This window comes from Triticum urartu, chromosome 2A (genome assembly GCF_056163025.1).
Source record: "Triticum urartu cultivar PI428250 chromosome 2A, HENAU_Tu73, whole genome shotgun sequence".
Classification (NCBI taxonomy): Eukaryota; Viridiplantae; Streptophyta; class Magnoliopsida; order Poales; family Poaceae; genus Triticum; species Triticum urartu.
The window spans coordinates 156,886,341-156,905,630 of NC_141874.1; positions in this window are offsets into that span (position 1 = coordinate 156,886,341).

Sequence of the window (19,290 nt, forward strand, 5' to 3'; positions counted from 1 at the left end):
CCATTGTCACCATAGATAAGCACATGCAAGACATACATCAAGTGTTCTCAAATCCATAAAGACTCAATCCGATAAGATAACTTCAAAGGGAAAACTCAATTCATCACAAAGAGATAGAGGGGGAGAAACATCATAAGATCCAACTATAATAGCAAAGCTCGTGATACATCAAGATCGTTCCGAATCAAGAACACAAGAGAGAGAGAGAGAGAGATCAAACACATAGCTACTGGTACATACCCTCTGCCCCAAGGGTGAACTACTCCCTCCTCGTCATGGAGAGCGCCGAGATGATGAAGATGGCCACAGGAGAGGGATCCTCCCCCTCCGGCAGGGTGCCGGAACAGGTCTAGATTGGTTTTTGGTGGCTATGGAGGCTTCTGGCGGCGGAACTCCGGATATAGATTTCATTCTGGAAGTTTGGGGTTATATAAGAGGTGTTGGAGTCGGGAACAAGTCAGGGGGGACCCCGAGGCGGCCAAGAGGTAGGGGGGTGCGCCCCACCCTCGTGGTGGCCTCGAGACTCTTCTGGCCCATCTCTGGTACTCTATGGGCTTCTTCTGGTCCAAAAATGATCTCCGTGAAATTCCAGGTCAATTGGACTCCATTTGGTTTTCCTTTTCTGCGATACTCAAAAACAAGGAAAAGAATAGAAACTGGCACTGGGCTCTAGGTTAATAGGTCAGTCCCAAAAATCATATAAAATAGCGTATATATGCATATAAAAGATCCAAGGTTGATAATATAATAGCATGGAACAATAAAAAATTATAGATACGTTGGAGGCGTATCAAGCATCCCCAAGCTTAATTCATGCTCGTCCTCGAGTAGGTAAATGATAAAAACAGAATTTTTGATGTGGAATGCTACCTAACATATTTATCCATGTAATTTTCTTTATTGTGGCATGAATATTCAGATCCATAAGATTCAAGGCAAAAGTTTAATATTGACATAAAAATAATAATACTTCAAGCATACTAACCAAGCAATTATGTCTTCTCAAAATAACATAGCCAAAGAAAGCTCATCCCTACAAAATCATATAGTTTGGCCATGCTTCATTTTCATCACACAAAATGCTCCCATCATGCTCAACCCCGATTACAAGCTAAGAAATTGTTTCATACTTTAGTAATCTCAAACTGTTTTCAACTTTCATGCAATACATGAGCGTGAGCCATGGATATAACACTATGGGTGGAATAGAGTATAATGATGGGGGTTATGTGGAGAAGACAAAAAAGGAGAAAGTCTCACATTGACGCGGCTAATCAACGGGCTAGGGAGATGCCCATCAATTGATGTCAATGCAAGGAATAGGGATTGCCATGCAACGGATGCACTGGAGCTATAAATGTATAAAAGCTCAACAAAAGAATCTAAGTGAGTGTGCATCCAACTTGCTTGCTCACGAAGACCTAGGGCATTGGAGGAAGCCCATTGTTGGAATATACAAGCCAAGTTCTATAATAAAAAATTCCCACTAGTATGAAAGTGACAATATAAGAGACTCTCTATCATGAAGATCATGGTGCTACTTTGAAGCACAAGTGTGGAAAAAGGATAGTAGCATTGCCCGTTCTTTTTTCTCTCTTTTTTCTTTTTTTTCTTTTTTTGTTTGGCCTTTCTTTTTTTATTTGGCCTTTATTTTTTCTGGGACAATGCTCTATTGATGATGATCATCACACTTCTATTTATTTACAACTCAATGATTACAACTCGATACTAGAACAAAATATGACTCTATATGAATGCCTCCGGTGGTGTACCGAGAAGGGTAATGAATCAAGAGTGACATGTATGATAAATTATGCATGGTGGGTTTAACACAAATAGGATGTCAACTACATGATCATGCAAAGCAATATGACAATGATGATGCGTGTCATGATGAACGGAACGGTGGAAAGTTGCATGGCAATATATCTCGGAATGGCTATGGAAATGCCATAATAGGTAGGTATGGTGGCTGTTTTGAGGAAGATATAAGGAGGTTTATGTGTGACAGAGCGTATCATATCACGGGGTTTGGATGCACTCAAGGTGAGAAAGGGCAATGCACGGTACCGAAGAGGCTAGCAATGATGGAAAGGTAAGAGTGCGTATAATCCATGGACTCAACATTAGTCATAAAGAAGTCACATACTTATTGCAAAAATCTACAAGTAATCAAAAACCAAGCATTACGCGCATGCTCCTAGGGGGGTAGATTAGTAGGAAAAGACCATCGCTCGTCCCCGACCGCCACTCATAAGGAAGACAATCAAAGAACACCTCATGCTTCAAATTTGTCACACAACGGTTACCATACATGCATGCTACGGGACTTGCAAACCTCAACACAAGTATTTCTCATTTTCACAATTACTCAACTAGCACAACTCTAATATCACCATCTCTATATCTCAAAACAATTATCAAGTATCAAACTTCTCATAGTATTCAATGCACTCTATATGAAAGTTTTTATTATATCCCTCTTGGATGCCTATCATATTAGGACTAAATTCATAACCAAAACAAAATACCATGCTGTTTAGAGACTCTCAAAATGATATAAGTGAAGCATGAGAGTTCATCTATTTCTTGAGAACAAAACCACCGTTGTGCTCTAAAAAGATATAAGTGAAGCACTAGAGCAAATGACAAACTACTCCAAAAGATATAAGTGAAGATTAATGAGTAGTCGAATAATTATGCAACTATGTGAGGAATATCTAACATTTAATAATTTCAGATCTTGTTATTTTATTCAAATAGCAAGAAAAATAAAAGAAAATAAAATGACACTCCAAGCAAAACACATATCATGTGGTGAATAAAAATATAGCTCCAAGTAAAGTTACCGATGAACAAAGACGAAAGAGGGGATGCCATCCGGGGCATCCCCAAGCTTAGGCTCTTGGTTGTACTTGAATATTACCTTGGGGTGACTTGGGAATCCCCAAGCTTAGGCTCTTGCCACTCCTTATTCCATAGTCCAACGAATCTTTACCCAAAACTTGAAAACTTCACAACACAAAACTTAACAGAAAACTCGTAAGCTCCGTTAGTATAAGAAAATAAATCACCACTTAGGTACTGTTGTGAACTCATTCTAAATTTACGTTGGTGTAATATCTACTGTATTCCAACTTATCTATGGTTCATACCCTCCGATACTACTCATAGATTCATCAAAATAAGCAAACACCACAATGAAAACAGAATCTGTCAAAAACAGAACAGTCTATAGTAATCTGTATCAAACGTATACTTATGTAACCCCAAAAATTCTTAAATAATTGGTTGGCGTTATGAATTTGTCTATTAATCATCTACAAAAATAATCAACCTAATCGCGCTCTCCAGTAAAAAATGGCAGCAAAACTCGTGAGCGCTAAAGTTTCTGTTTTTTTTACAGCAAGATCGCAAAGACTTCACCCAAGTATTCCCAAAGGTTCTACTTGGCACAAACACTAATTAAAGCATAAAACCACATCTAAACAGAGGCTAGATGAATTATTTATTACTAAACAGGAACAAAAAGTAAAGAACAAAAATAAAATTGGGTTACCTCCCAACAGGCGCTATCGTTTAACGCCTCTAGCTAGGCATGATGGTTTCAATGATGCTCACATAAAGGATAAGAATTGAAACATAAAGAGAGCATAATGAAGAATATGACTATCACATTTAAGTCTAACCCACTTCCTATGCATAGGGATTTTGTGAGCAAACAACTTGTGGGAACAAGAATCAACTTGCATAGGAAGGTAAAACAAGCATAACTTCAAGATTTTCAACACAGAGAGGAAACTTGATATTATTGCAATTCCTACAAGCATATATTTCTCCCCAGGCTGTACGTGTGTTGAACGTGGAAGCGCCTTTGTTCGGCACTTAGATCGGAATCGACCGTGATCTGAATCGCTGCATGTACGACTCCACCAACCGCGTTCTTGCAACGCTTCCGCTTAGCGATCTTCAAGGGTATGAAGATGCACACCCTCTCTCTCGTTGCTAGCATCTCCTAGATTGATCTTGGTGACACGTAGGAATTTTTTGAATTATTGCTACGTTCCCCAACAATGTCTTACTATCTTGAACCTTATCTGCATTACTCCCTTTACCATTGCATAACGGGGTACTGTTCTCCAATATTTTGTCTGCATTCTAAAAGAGAAACAAGCAGACACATCACAGGTTTACCATGTTGTATATGAAACTCATTTTGGTAAATCAGTTCAGTAGTATAGTGGACAGGATAACAGCATGAAACAAACATATATCTATGTACCATGGTCACTTTATGGTCTATACCATTCTAGTTTTTGTTGCCAAATCAAGATAGAGACACGGTTCAAATAATATTTGTTCAAGACAAAGCAGAATAGACAAAATATAAGTGTGGGAAACTACAGAGCAATAACAACACTTGTAATGTGCATGACATGAGAACATAACTGTTTATTCAGTTGAAACTGAAATCAACATAGAGCAAGTTACAACAGCAAACCAGTTAAAGAAACAGGTCTAAAACATACCTATTGCGCCATTGGAGTTTCAGTTCCATCCTTCAAATTTGGAAATAGTTGGTATGAGTAAATACAGTGATGCAAGAGCAAAGGAGTATGAACCATAGCTACAGAACCTGACCTGAGAACAATTCTTCTTTTGCTTTAAGCGTTGAGTTGGGATTTGGAGTGGTGGTCCTCGTGCTTTGGGCACTACAGTTCCCTTACTAACTGCTCGTGTTTGGGTGCTCTGTGGTGGAGACAGTGTTGTGTCAAGTGGAACTGGGTAACTATCTGCTGGGGTTGGGGTTAGAAGGGGTGTGGCTGGTTCTCTGTCCAACTGGGTAGGGGTACAATCTGTGAGAGTCTGGGTTATGTGTGGTGGGGCTGGTTCTTGGGCAAGTACAACAATGGTTCTATCTGCATCAACTGGTAGCACTATCTTTTCTGAAGACCATGTTGTTACTCCCTTAGATACTTCCATCACCCTCTCCAATTCAAATGGCTGATAAACAAGAAAAGTAATTGAATGTACAGACATTGTATGATAGACAGGTGCAATGGATAGTGGGGAATAAAAGAGGGCATGAAATAATTCACATTTATGTTGTCTAACCAAACAGGATAGCATGACACAATTTCACATATATGATGGCTAACTAAACAGGATAGCATGACACAGTTTCACATATATGATGGTTAACTAAAAAAGATGGAAAGACATAGTTAAAAATATGTTGACTATGTAAACAAGGTGACATGATATAACTATATAATGTGTTTATTAAATAGGTTGGCATGCCATAATTCACATACGTGCCGCCTATGGAAACATGGTAGCATGATATAATTCACGGATAGAATGACATAATTCAAAATATGATGACTGTAAACACTAAACAAGGTGAGACGATATAACTATATGATGTCTTTATTAAATGGGTTGCCATGGCATAATTCAGTTAGATGATGTGTATGTAAACATGATGGCATGATACAATTCAAATATATGATTTATAGTAAGCAAGTAAGCAGATGGAAATCACATATATGATGTAAAAACTAAGCAATGCAAGACAACATGCATGACATGAGTAATATAACCCTGCCAATTTTGAGCATAGACCTCAGGGGGGAAATAGGACTGGTCATCAGTCTCTGAATCCTCCTCCGAGGAGCTCTCTGTAACCAGCAAGATGTCTGCTTCAGCAGGTAGCATTGTCTACTCTGAATACCTTGTTTTCACTCGAGATACTTCCATCACCGCTTCAAGTGGCTGATGCACAGGAAGAGTAGTTGAATATACAAACGTTGTCGACAAATGGAACACGTAATAGAAAAAAAGGATAGCATGATATATTTCACGTACATGATGATTGGCTAAACAGCATGGCATTGCATAATTCACATATATAATGCCTTGCAACAAGATGGCATTGCATAATTCACATATAATAATGTCCTGCAACAAGATGGCATTGCACAATTCACATCTATGGTAATTAGACACTAAACAGGTGGCATTCACACAAAGCATGTCTAAACTAATCAAATGACATAGCAATGTAAGACACCATACACATGATATGAGAAACATAACCCTACCAAGTTAGAGCATACACCTCGGGGGGGGGGGGGGTAGGATTGGTCATCTGTCTCTGAATCCTCCTTTGAGGAGCTATCCGTAACCAGCGAGATATGCGCTTCGTCAGATAGCATAGTCTGCTCTAAAGACCTTGTTTTCACTCCAAAAAATTTCGTCATCGTGTCAAATGGCCGATGCACACGAAGAGTAGTTGAATGTACTAATATTGTTGACAAATGTAATACGTAATGAAAAAAAGGATGGCCTGATATAATTCACATATAAGATGACTGGCTAAGCAGGATGTCATTGAAAAATTCACATATATGATGCTTGGCTAAACAAGATGGTGTTGCATAATTCACATATACGATGAAGAAACTAAACATATGGCATTCACACAAAGCATGTCTAAACTAAGCAAATGACATATTTGATGTATAAAGTAAGCAATGCAAGGCACCATATGCATGATATAACCAACATCAGCATGCCAAGTTAGAGAGAAGACCACAGGGGGTAAATAGGAGTGGTCTTCTCCTTCTGAATCCCCCTCAGAACAGTTATCTTCCTCCTGATTACAATCCGAAATGGGTGGAGGGGGGCTGCCTTTGCGCTATACCTGGCCATGGGAAGCCCGACCCGACCCAGCCCGAAAAAGCCCGACCCGGCCCGGCCCGACGTTGCTCCCGGGCCGGGCTCGGGGCTAGATTTTGAGCCCGATGGCCGGGCCGGGCCAGGCCCAGGCCCATCGTTTTTGCACCTTTCTGAAGGTCGATCGGGCCGGCCCGGAGCCGAACGGGCTTTTACGTGTTCGGGCCGGGCTCGGGCTCAGAAAACAGGCCCGATGGCCGAGCCGGGCCGGGCCCGGGCCTGGGTTTTTTGCATCGGGCTTGGCTAGGCCCGGCCGGAGGTATGGCCAGGTATACTTTGCGCCTACCATGGAGCGACGTCTGCATGAAATTTTATTGCCACGCAAGGCTCGTCTCTTTTGCTCTACATGTTCAGTTCCATTGTGTACAATAACTGACATGCATAGGAATAAAACATAGTGAGATTATGTAAGGAGTGCATCATAAATTCATAGTGATGGTAGCAACCTGTGGATAGACCCAAAACCAATGATAGCAGGTAGATAATGGCTTCAGTTAAAAAATACAAGTAATGGCTTCTTTACTGTTTGTTTCCCACCCAACATGAAACTCATAGTAGACACCACAGATTAACCAGATAGTAGATATATACTATTGATTGCGGCCCCGATATGTACCCCACAACCATTTAAAAACTCAAGTTTGGCCATTAGTTTAGAGCCGACTTAGAGTCTAATCGGTGAACATGAAGATAAAGTAGCATTTAATATTAAGCGATGCATAACGTAAGCAGACACAAAAGAGTACAGCCTCTCTTGCGGACCCGTGTAGTCCTCAAGGTCATATGCTCGGTAGATGATGGTAATGAAGTTGTCGTGGATGCTGGCGGCGGGGAAGAAGATTTGAGGCGGCGAAAGACAGTCTGGAGGCCGGATCCCTGCTGTGCTGGACTCTTCTGTCATTGGAGCAGCTGAGCTGGGGTGGACGACGGCGCAAAAGGAGTGGGACAAACCACACAAGGTTTTCTTTAATTGACAACTATCTGTAAGAGAAGTAATTCTGTAAGGGCTCATTTGAATTGGAGGATTCTAACAATGCAGGGATATGAAATACACAGTAATAGGATAGGAATGCATGTGCAAAACAGAGAATTTAAAAACATAGGATTTCTACCAATCTGAGTGTTTGGTTGACAAGAATTGGTAGATCACAGGATGCAAAGAAGCATGGTGAGATTAAGTCAAACCACAAGAAAATGTATGGTTATAATGCTATTATGCTACTATCTCTTAGTCTTGTGCTTCATGAATGGGAATTTGAAAAGGAGGACAAGTGGATATTAAAATTCCAACGGTTTTTCTTTCATGGAGACACTAAAGGAACAAATCCTACATTTTTTACTTTGCTCCATTCCTTTGAACCGAATGCATGAATAGTAGTAGCATAGGAAACTTTCCAATTCCTATGTTTTTTCCTTCAGCTTTCCTTTCAAGCACTAGCGATTCTAGTAGGCAGGCATGAGCAGGGAAAATGCTACACTCAAAAAATGTTTCTGTGCTACTTCTACTACTTTGGACCTAGGCCACTACCCTACTAGCTCAACTCCGAGGCTCATCTAAAAATGCACAGCTCAAATGCGCAAAGATAAATAATGATGGCATTCAAGAGAGTCCATCACGAATAGCTAAGTTGCCTGGTACCTCACTGCTTGTCATATAGTAGGAGAAACTAATCATACTTCACGTTATATATATATAACATGTAGAGTAAAAAAAGCGATGCAACAAGTGTACAACCTCTTTGGCGAAGCCATGTCGATCTCAGCGTGATTGGGTTGGTCGGTGAGGATGCTCTGGCTGATTTGGTTGTCGGAGGAGGGGAAGAAGATCTTAGGCGTCTAGAGATGGAGCCCGGGGTACTGGTCCGCTGTGATGGAGGGTTTCGTTGTTGGAGCAGCTCCGGTGAGTTGTACGACGGCGAGGCTGAAGCAGGACAAGAGAGACAACGTTAACCTGAGTGGAATTCTAATAGCATCTCCAGTAGATGACATAAAATACATAACCACAAAATGCTAGATGTAAAATACATCAGCCGCTCATCTCTGAACTTAACTGTCGAAACTAAATTTAACTGTCGAAACTGAATTTTACTGTCGAAACTAAATTTTACTGTCGAAACTGAACACACTAGTAGCAGAAAAGCAATAGCAGCAGCAGCGCGTGTGAGAGCTGGGGCAGCTGGTCATGTCGCAACATCTCGGGTAGCTGCTGCAGGGGCTTGAGGGAGAGCAGGATCTGATGCTCATGCAGCAGTAGCGCGCGCAAGAGTAGAGCAGCAGCGCAAGCAAGAGCAAAAGCGAGAGTAGCAGCACAAGCAAGAGCAAGAGCAGACCAGGAAGGGGACCAGAGCAAGAGCAGAGCAGCAATGCGAGCAAGAGCTAAAGCAGCAATAGCTCCTACTAATGTGGACGTCGCTCTCGAGGGAGCGACGCCGTGGAGGAAGTGGTCGGCGATGCCGTCGTGGATGGAGCCGCGCCATGTCGGCTCGGGATCGAGCGCTGGAAACACCGTGAGATTGAATCAAGAAAAAAATGTAGCGATTAGTGTACAACCTCTTTGGTGGCTCTAATTAGGCCTCAGCTTCATCCGAGGAAACGGTGATGATGCTACTCTTCCGGTGGTGCAGGTGAAGATGGCGGCGTGGGAATGGAGGTGGCGCGAAAGACGAGGTGAACATCAGGGCGCCTCCTTGGAGGTGGAGGACGAGGTGGATGAACCGGTGGGATGACAAGATTGATGACGGATCCTCATCCAGTACGGTGGATGAGGGACGTCAAGGTGTTGCTGTGGATGACGTCATCGGGGAAGAGGCTTCGGCTGGTTGGCGGGAGGAGGAGGGTGTGGGGCTTCACGGGTTTTCACGGTCTCGGTGTATGAATGGGTGGGCGGATGGGATGGGAGGGGGGAACCATGGCTTAGGGATGCGCTTGTCCGAAATGTGGGGTAAGTTATGAAACTACCCCCACCGATTTGAGCTAGGCGGTTCTTTCGGTTCAGGGGTATCACGGGCATTTCGCGTGTTGTGATTTCGCAGGAGGTGGGAGTTTTTGAGCGCGTTGTAATTAGGGATGGCAATTTTATCCATGGATTTGGATACCCATGGATACCTGACCCGGTTGGGCAAGGGTATGGAGCGTATTTCTACCCATGGGTCCATGGATATGGATACCCACGAACAGCTGGGTTGGGCACGGTTATAGTTTGTGATCCATGGGTATCCAATGGATACCCGTATGACATGTGCGGCCATAAGCCAGTGACAGTAGAAAGAGCGGATCAATGGGAAATGGTAGGCAATATGCAACTGGTGCCATAAGCTATATGATGCAGAATCAACCTCTGATATGTCACACTTAAGGACTCATCATATTACTTGTTGCCTACTTATGCGTGTAGTTTATGTTGTCATTTGTGAGTGAATGATGATGGGTTAATTTGATCTTTGTGAAGGCTTCATACTGACTTTTCTATGCCCATGGAGCTCCATGGGTATGTGGGTATCTAGCGGGTTTGGGCATGGGCACAAGTTGTGCCCATGGATAATTTGGTGGATGGGCAGAGGGTAGGAAGATGGGTCATGGGTTGGATTTGGACCAGCTCCACCCGCCCCAAACCTGACCCATTGCCATCCCTAGTTGTAATTTGGGGATAGCAAGGTGCGGGTTGAGATGGATGGAGTTTTCGGAGCACAGCGACACAAAGATATATCTTAAATATTTCGGGGTAACAAGGCACGATTGAAATTTCCGGACAAGCCTAACGTGTATTGTACCAAATCAATTCGCACTTCCATCGATGAAAAAACAAAAAGAAATCAATTCGCACCACACAAGAGAGTCTAGTCCCGTGTACTATACCAAATCAATTCACACAACAAATGCCATTCAAAACTTTGAATTCTTGTTATGTTTAATTAAAATATTTCGCTACGTGTATAATGCATGCAACCTGCTACTCAAATGAACGTTTTAGTGCATTCCAAATGTATATACTACCACTTCAATATGAACTAAATTTGAATTCGTTTCTCTATTTGAATAAGATCTACAATCATGATTGTTGTGAAGTCAAACCATTTGAATTTGTTTCTCTATTTTAATAAGATCTACAATCATCATTATTGTCAAGTTAAACCATCGTTTGTGTATTATCTTCACAGCACACCACATGATTACTGTCGAGTTAGATATGAACTATGTGTACTATATGAACTCGAACTTGATTTTTTGAATCCACTTTATGTTGATTTCAAATCACGGTACATTTTAAGCTCTAGCTAGATCTTCATAATCTAAACCATGTCTCATATGTATAGTGTGTTTATCACATGACGTATGGTGCCCCGCCCCCTACGCCTACAAGTATTTAGATGTGAGTTGCAAACACCACACATTACCACAAATTCAAATAAAATGTGAGATTGCTTGATATATAGTATGGTTTAGATTGTTTGATATTTAGTTGTGAGCTGCAAACGCCACACATTATCACAATTCAAATAAAATGTCAGATTGTTTGATGTATAGTATGGTTTAGATTGTTCGATATTTAGTTGTGAGTTGCAAACACCATGCATTATCACATTATGGTATAACATGTCCAAAACCATAGCACGCGTATCACCGCTATATTCATGCATGCATATGTTTATAACACTATGATCTCCTATTCAAATATATGAATCCACTTTCATATCGAATTATGATCTTTGTTAGTCTCTTACACCCACAAAATCCTCTAACCTTTGTAGCTAGCACTAACTTTCTCCATGCATGCACACGCCCTCCTCGCCCTCACCCTCCCTCAGCATTCTATCGATCGCGCACATTCATTTTTATTTTCTTTAGGTCATTCTCCCACAGTCTCCACAACTCCTTTCTGACACATACCGATCAATAAACCTCTCTAGCGATGTCTGCCTACAACATACACATGCACCTTCGATCTCCTCCTTTGTGTGTCCATGCCTCGTGTCTCTCATACAGTCCCACACACGTGTAAACTCCCGCCCCTCTTTTCATCGATCTCACAATCGCACACTCCTCCCCCTATCTAGCTAGTAGCTAGCCCTCTCACACCACCTCCTAGCTCCATTCTCTCTGTCTATCCGTCTCGCTGGGCCTTATTTGCCTCTAACAAATGGATGTACACTGACCAATCTCCCGCTATACATATAGCAAGCTAGGTCGTTATAACTCGTTTTACCCATGCGTCGGTCGGTCTACCTCATTAGTTATGTCTCTCCCTTCCTCCGACAAACAACAATTGATCTACCGATCTAGTTAGGTTTGCTTACCAAGCACATGGTCCCCTTCATCATCCATGCACGCGTCCCGACACATCTATCACGCACACGCACACACAGAGACACATCCCCACTCTTATTGATAATATTGCAGTTCTACCCTCAGTTTGTCTAGTAGGCCTCTCCCACCATCTTTGAGAAGCAACTCCATCACCCATCCATCACTCTACCCCTCTCTCTCTCTCTCTCTCTCCTCTCTCTCTCTCTCTCTCTCTGTCCCAACCTATTTCCCGTCCTTCACTTTTGTATGGATGTCGACCGATCTCCCTCAAGACATAGCTGGGTGTCTCCTTCTCAACACATATACGAGTCGTTCTACCTCTCTAGTTAGGTCTCTGCCTCCCCCTCCCCCCACACACACTGATACATCGAGCGCTCTAGTCATGTCTCCCTGCCACACACAAACTTGCCCTGTGCCCTCTGACGTTCCAGTAGGCCAGTCGCCCTATATCTTCGACTCACACACACACAATTTCGATGGCTCTCTTCATCGATCTCGCACCCACACACTTGATCCTCTCTTTGACACTATCGATATCTATGACCCCTCCCTCTCTTCTCGTGGATCTGCCCTCTATATATGATATAGATAGGCCTCTATTTCACACACATTGCATGTGTCAAAATTTTGTTTGAGATATCAACAACACATATTCCCACAAATACATTCACGAAATCACCCCCGAACAAAAAACACTCACAAACGCACACACCATCTGTCTAGGTTTGTATCTCTCACACACCCACATAGGTGGGGGACGTGCACGAAGGGAAGAGGTGCATGCACGGTGCACGTACTCCCGTATCTTTCCCAACCACACCCGCACGGGTACACCGTGGAGCTCATTTCTGTATGCAAAGGCAGCCCACGTGGTAATTTGACACGTGTACTGGTTGTCCACTTGATGGAGGATCGTGTACCACGGGTGAACAAACAAATTGCGACTTGATGCGTTATGTTAAAAAGAGGCAAACCATGTGGGGCCTACCTTAGAGGCAAGGTTGTATACACTGGAGATGCTCTATACGTATTACTTTTGATGTGTCCCATCAACTCATAGAACAAGGAGAAACTTTCTTAGTATGCCGTCTGCCTCACCCACGGGCGCGGTGGCTCGCAGGACGAGGTGAAGCTTGCTTACTACGCCTTACGCCCGCTCCCTCGCCCACGCCCGCGGTGGGTCGCAGGACGAGGAGAAAATTTTACTACTCCCTCCGTTTACTCCTCGTCCCTACCTTGGTTAGAGAGATTATCATATTGTTTGAAATATATGTCCTTTAGTAGATTTCAATATGAACTACTAGTACATACTCCAAACACTGATGTATATAGACATATTTTAGAGTGTAGATTCACTCATTTTGCTCCGTATGTAGTCCATATTGAAACGGACATAATAGTACGCACTCTCCCTCTCCCCTCGACCCTCACTCGACCCTCGCCCATGTGGTGGACGTGCATCAATTCATTCGGTCTCAGATAGCCAGGACAATATATACTACAATACCATTATTGCTCGACTTCCCAAAGAGGCGAAGAGCCAAGCGCAAGGTTAATATTTTGGAGATGACAAGCGCAAGGTTTATAGGAGAACGAGTAGTAGTACTAGTAGTATGTACCAGTGGTACATACTGTATGAGGAAGAAGGCAACAAGATGCATGGTTTTTTGGGGGGAACGCGGTAATTTTAAAACAATTCCTGCACACACGCAAGATCATGGTGATGCATAGCAATGATAGGGGAGAGTATTGTCCACATACCCTTATAGACCGTAAGCGGAAGCGTTATGACAACGTGGTTGATGTAGTCGTACGTCTTCACGATCGACTGATCCTAGTACCGAAGGTACGACACCTCTGCGATCTGCACACATTCGGCTCGGTAACGTCCCACGAACTCACGATCCAACAGAGTGTCGAGGGAGTGCTTTGTCAGCACGACGGCGTGATGACGGTGATGATGATGCTACCGGAACAAGGCTTTGCCTAAGCACCGCTACGATATGACCGAGGTGGATTATGGTGGAGGGGGGCACCACACATGACTAAAAGATCAATGATCAATTTGTGTGTCTATGGGGTGCCCCCTGGCCACATATATAAAGGATGGAGGGAGGAGGAGGCCGTCCCTCATAGGGCGCGCCCAAAGTGTGGAGTCCTACTAGGACTCCCTAGTCCTAGTAGGATTCCACCTCCCACATGGAATAGGAAAAAGGGAAGGGAGAAGGAGAAGGAAGGGGGCGCCCCCTTTCCCTAGTCCAATTCGGACCAGTCCATGGGGAAGGGGCGCGGCCACCCTTGAGGCCTTTCTCTCCTTTCCCGTATGGCCCATTAAGGCCCAATACGAATTCCCATAACTCTCGGGTACTCCGAGAAATACCCGAATCACTCGGAACCTTTCCAATGTCTAGCCTTCCAATATATTGATCTTTACGTCTCGACCATTTTGAGACTCCTCGTCATGTCCCCGATCTCATCCGGGACTCCGAACAAACTTCGGTCATCAAATCACATAACTCACAATACAAATTGTCACAAAACTTTAAGCGTGCGGAACCTACGGGTCCGAGAACTATGTAGACATGACCGAGACTCATCTCCGGTTAATAACCAATAGCGGAACCTGGATGCTCATATTGGTTCCTACATATTCTACGAATATCTTTATCGGTCAAACCGCATAACAACATACGTTGTTCCCTTTGTCATCAGTATGTTACTTGCCCGAGATTCGATCGTCGGTATCTCAATACCTAGTTCAATCTCGTTACCGGCAAGTCTCTTTACTCGTTCCGTAATGCAGCATCCCGCAACTAACTCATTAGTCACATTGCTTGCAAGGCTTATAGTGATGTGCATTACCGAGAAGGCCCGGAGATGCGACAATCGGAGTGAAAAATCCTAATCTCGATCTATGCCAACTCAACAAGTACCATCGGAGACACCTGTAGAGCACCTTTATAATCACCCAGTTACGTTGTGACATTTGGTAGCACACAAAGTGTTCCTCCGGTATCCGGGAGTTGCATAATCTCATAGTCATAGGAACATGTATAAGTCATGAAGAAAGCAATAGCAATATACTAAACGATCAAGTGCTAAGCTAACGGAATGGGTCAAGTCAATCACATCATTCTCTAATGATGTGGTCCCATTAATCAAATGACAACTCATGTCTATGGCTAGGAAACTTAACCATCTTTGATTCAACGAACTAGTCAAGTGGAGGCATACTAGTGACACTCTGTTTGTCTATGTATCCACACATGTACTAAGTTTCCAGTTAATACAATTCTAGCATGAATAATAAACATTAATCATGAAATAAGGAAATAAATAATAACTTTATTATTGCCTCTAGGGCATATTTCCTTCAGTTTTGCGTGACAGTATCTTCTTACAGGACGTGCTAGACCTAGTGGACCTCATTGTTGCAATGGGAGTGCTCCCTATCATAGATGGCACGATTCAGAGTGGTGGACAGTGGGCATAATTCGGAGCTGCTTAGTCTTAAACCCCATGAAGAAGTCCCATTGAAAGGAATATCCATCCTAAACACGTGCTCCTATGTAAAATGAGTAAATGAGACAAAGTAAAAAAATCACCAGCCTTAGATCCAGCCCTATTGTATCAGTGAATGATATTTCTACACCGTGATTGAAATGGCTATATTATTAACCATGCTACGGAGGTAGAAAAGGATTTTTATTTATTTGTGGAGGTAGCTGTGGATGGATATTCAATGAGGAGTGAAATGATGGTTTCTTCCTCGATCAAACATAGAGAAAGGTGGGCCTCATGATTTGATGGCTTATTAGTCATTATTACTGCCTATACTCTTTGCCCATATATAATAACCGCGTGGTACAGTAGTGGGCTATACTTTTAATAACCATGCTCAAAGAGAAGAGGTGCACGCACCCACGCATGTAGTACTAGTAGCACTCTTTGCGTCTTTTGAGTCTTCCCCAACCACACATTTGACACGGTGGAGCTCATTTCTGCAAGATGATGCAGCCCATGTGATAATTTGACGCGTCTAGTAGTATTTACTCACTTATAAATAATGGAGGGTCAGGAACCATCCATGAACGGTGCCACATCATTTACAAACAAAGTTTTTTTTTCTTCAGTGGCACATACGGGATATAAATAGGTTCCCATGGAGAGAAAAGGAAACCTCTCCACTATATACATAGCCAGGACGAGCCTACGTGGTTGCTTGATAGGGTTGCTCTCTTCACACTCTCTCGCACAAAACGACTGTGGCCACATCTCTAACATCCGGGCGGGTCACATCCGCTGGGGGAAGGGGTGGACGCTTTGTGTAGATGCGATCACCGTCGCTGACGGCGAAAACCCACTGTCGGCATGTCCTGATCAGGGGTCCCTGCCGTTCTCTCTCACAAAGCCGGTGAGGTTGCCTTTGTCCCTTGCTCACTGTCGCGATGTGAGTAGTTGCCGCCTCTCGCCGCCCTCCTCTAGGTTGAGCTACGTCCTGACATCCCTCAGGTACAACTTCCTTACAACTGGCTTGCACCACTACCCCAGCTGCCCACATCGCTCCATGCCACTACTACAGGATTCTACTAACATGACACTATGATCAGAGACCCTTCGACGAAACTGTGTGCGATGCTATAATCTCAAACGGTGGTGTAGAAAACCCGTCAAAAAAGGTGCAAAACATTTGCGATGGAGGATGCATCAAACACAGTTTAGATTTTAGTTGCGTGTGCGATGCAGGGCATACAGTTCAGCAAAATTAACTATTTGCGATGAGGATGAACAAAATAAATGGGCAGCCAGATGAAGGTGTGTGCGATGTACATCATATGGTTCACTCGGGTGAATTGTTTGTGATTAGGCAACACAAAAGAAATGGTCAGCCAGATCAAGGTGTGTGCAATATATGGCATGCGGTTCACTCAGATGAATTGTTTGCGTTGAGACATGAGAAAAGAAACGGTTCAACTTAACAAGATGTGTGTGATACGCGGCAAACAAGTCTGTAATCGGAAATGTGTGCGTAGACCGATAACAACACAGACGATTACTGCTAACAAGCCGTGTGTGTTGTGAGCAAACGATTGCTGGTATACAATTGTGAGTGATTGATGAAAACATCACCGACGGGTTCCATTGTTTAGTCCGTGTGCAATGTGAGTTTCTTTGTCTGCACAACATCTACACTCTGTCTACATAGCATCAACATATATACTTAAAAAGACAACATTGCATAACCAAATTAAGCATACAATTACACAAGTGACTACACATATAACATTTCCACACACCAAAGTAAGCAATTACATGCATACTAAAGTAGGAGAAACGAGGATCTAATCATCTACTTATTGTTGCGACGATGCTTTCCATTGCTCTGCTTCCGGCTGGATCCCTGGCCGATTTGGGGAAGGAGGCACTTCTTCATGTCGATGATCTGCATGTACATGTCGTAGCTCGTGTACGCCTCCTTGGCCGTGTACACGATGTGAGCTTTGTCGAGTTTCTCCATCCAGGCCGAGTGCCAGGCACTCTTGTCCTTGTTGCATGAATCCTTCATGTCTCTGTAGTAGGGGTCGATGCTGGCCTCGGCGAGGTGAACCAGTGAGTCCTTCTCATGCTCCTTGCTACCCCAGATCTTGTATTGGCCTCGGATGTCGACAAGATTCTAACAGACGATGCCCGAATTCTCGAGCGTCTTTACATCGTTGGTGATGTCCACCGTAGAGAACATGTAGTGGGGGCTGTTGACAAACCTAGTGAAACGCTCGCAAGGCCTCGTGGCCAGGCAGTAGTGGTAGACAAGGACGTGGTGGCACACACACATCTGGGCGACGACGACCTTGGGACGAGACCCGACACGAGCGCGGGTGTACTCGAGGTCAATCCCAACCACCTTGTACTTCTCCTCGGCAAGCAACAACTCCATGATGTGGATGGAGTGCTCCACCCAGACTGGGTCGTTGGTGTACACCACCGAGAGGTCCATGAACCTTCTGTGGGTGTCCACCACGGCACGCATGGTGAACTGTTGCTCGTTGTCGGTAGCCGCTCGGAGCGCCATTGGAGCCGCACAGGATACCCTCTAAGAATTCCTCGTGGTGTGTGTGTTTCATGCAATGGTGGGGCATGATCGAAAGGTTGAAGATACACAAGGGTTAAATGGCCGCTGTAATAAATGGGGGACGGCCGGCCTGTAATCATCACGTCTTGTCACGTCGTTCATAGCGGAGGATTCCAGTGCACACCTGACAACACCGCACCGCATGGGTGGGCTGGAAGAGGCGCCAAATGTACCGTCGGTGAGCCTATCCCCGCGCTACCACGCTATTTACCGCGCAAGATTCCCGCCCGGCTAGTTTGGCCACATGTCGGCTAGAAGAGGGACAAATCATGGGCGTTTATTGGCAAAAAGCTTTGTAAAAACAAAGTGTGTGGAATGACTTTGGTCATAAGTTTACCCGTGGGTGATGAGGTCAAAGTTACATAGAAGGGTGATGATGGACACTCGAGTGTGATAATTAATTCTGCGCTCTACAATGCACACGGTGGAAGAAACCAACTGTGTGCAATAATGTCGAAGATCGCAGTCGAGTTAGCTATACAGATCGTGTGCTATGAGATCGACAAGGTAAACAGATTCAAGAATGGTTAATAAAATCTAAGACCATTGCATATTAAGAACAAAATAGTGCTAGCAATATACGACTCTCATACGATGCCATTTCAACGATTGTACCACAAAAGCTTGAAATATTACAAGGTTCAAATTCCAGAGTTATATGGCTCAAATTCGAAGATTACAAGGTTCAAACTGATGTTAGAAATGAAATTCAGCTCATCAGTTGCAAACGCTTGCGCTGATCCGCTGAACATGGATATCAGAAAGGTTGAAACTAATATCACCGCTTCTAAGTCTGGTTTTGAAACCTCACAATTTTTGCAAAGGGGTCAGCCACTGAGAAGTTATGTATGGGGTTGACACGATGACTTCCGATTACTTTGTCATCTGAAGTTCCAAAATGAAATTCAGCATTTTTGGAGCCTACTCCATTCTGCCGCAGGCACCGGCGCTGATCAACAAACCATTCTTTTTTTGTGAAAGAAATGCAGGGCAAACCTCATTTCCTTCAGCACCCTTGCTCTGAGAACAAAGAAGCTGGCGAATATAATCTCTGGTAAGGTCCCTCGGTAGGAGTTCAAAGTAATTTCTGAGAGATGCAGATCTAGGCATTCGACGTG